This window comes from Gavialis gangeticus, unplaced genomic scaffold, assembly GCF_001723915.1.
Source record: "Gavialis gangeticus isolate Ggan-Ray unplaced genomic scaffold, GavGan_comp1, whole genome shotgun sequence".
Lineage (NCBI taxonomy): Eukaryota > Metazoa > Chordata > Crocodylia > Gavialidae > Gavialis > Gavialis gangeticus.
The window spans coordinates 1,826,035-1,827,348 of record NW_017728993.1 but is presented as its reverse complement, the minus strand read 5'-3'; positions in this window follow the sequence as shown (position 1 = coordinate 1,827,348).

Genomic DNA, 1,314 nt, shown 5'->3' with positions numbered 1-1,314 from the left:
TTGACTGCTCAATCTACATCTTCACTGACTACCTGGCTTGTATGCAGACCAGCCTCCGGCTTCTTTACTTTCCATTCCATCCAGGAAGAGCACATACTGACTGCTGAAACTTCCTTAGCCACAAAGGGTTTTTGAACCGGAAAGCTTGCTTAATAATTGTTTTCCAACTATTTAAGTTGGTCTAATAAAAGATATCAGATTCACCCAAAGCACCTTGTATACCAGGATTGTGAAACTCTTACAGCACATCCAATATTGCAGTATCATTTGTACAATTTGAGGAATCAAAAATCCAGCAGTGGTTAGGATTTGTGTATGGGGGTCTGACAGAAGGCAACCATAGTCTCAGCACCAGTAGTAGTAAACATGAGATGCAGCAAGTTGTTAAGAGGTCATCCAATATGAGCTGGGGATACAAAGGGGGTGGCGCTCATTGCCTCTATTGGTTATTGTTACACTAATACTTATTTATGTTGTATAAGCAGTGTCATATTAAATTGTAAGTGAAGCAATAGCGCTGTCCGTGGTAAATTCGCCTAACACTTTGTTTTAACATTTAAACAAAACTCAGCAATGACTGAATTCCAGTCATAGAATCAAATTGTACCCTGAGGAAAATGGTTTCTTTGCATCCCTACCTGACAGTACTAAAAATATGAGTGATATAGCAATAGAAAAAAACTCAGAAAAAAACTGAGAAAGTCTTTCCAAGACTGGATACAGAGATGGGCAGTAGGGCATTTGTAAAGTAGCCATTTGTAAAGGCCTGTTTTTCTAAAATTAGTATTACCCCCCTTTCTCCCAATATGCTTTTATAAAAATTAGTATTACCCTTCTTTCTCCCAATATGCTTTTATAAAAATATATTTTACCTCAAAATGACCATAAATAAAGCAATCCAAGAAAGGAGATTTCTTGTATTCTCTTATTTCTGGGTCAGAAAAGTAGATTCAAGTTAAAGTTAAATGACTATAAAAGTAGGATAACAGGCCTACAAAATGTATGATATACTTGCTATGAATGCTGATATTTCCTTAATTCCTTGACTTTTCTGCATATATAATATTAACTATACCAGTGTATTAGTGCCTGTGGGGAAGGAGCTGTGTGTACATGTGAATGCAGTCAGGAGGTGGAAGTTATAGTTATATTTCATCTATGAAAGGTGGGATACTTCAGTATGCATTTATGCTATAAAATGCAAAATAGCATAAAGATCTGCATGGCCACAGTTTCACCCAGAATGTTTAAATAGTGATAGGAATTGTAAAGTTCTGATAACATTTTAAAAATTATTTACATAAATAATCAAAT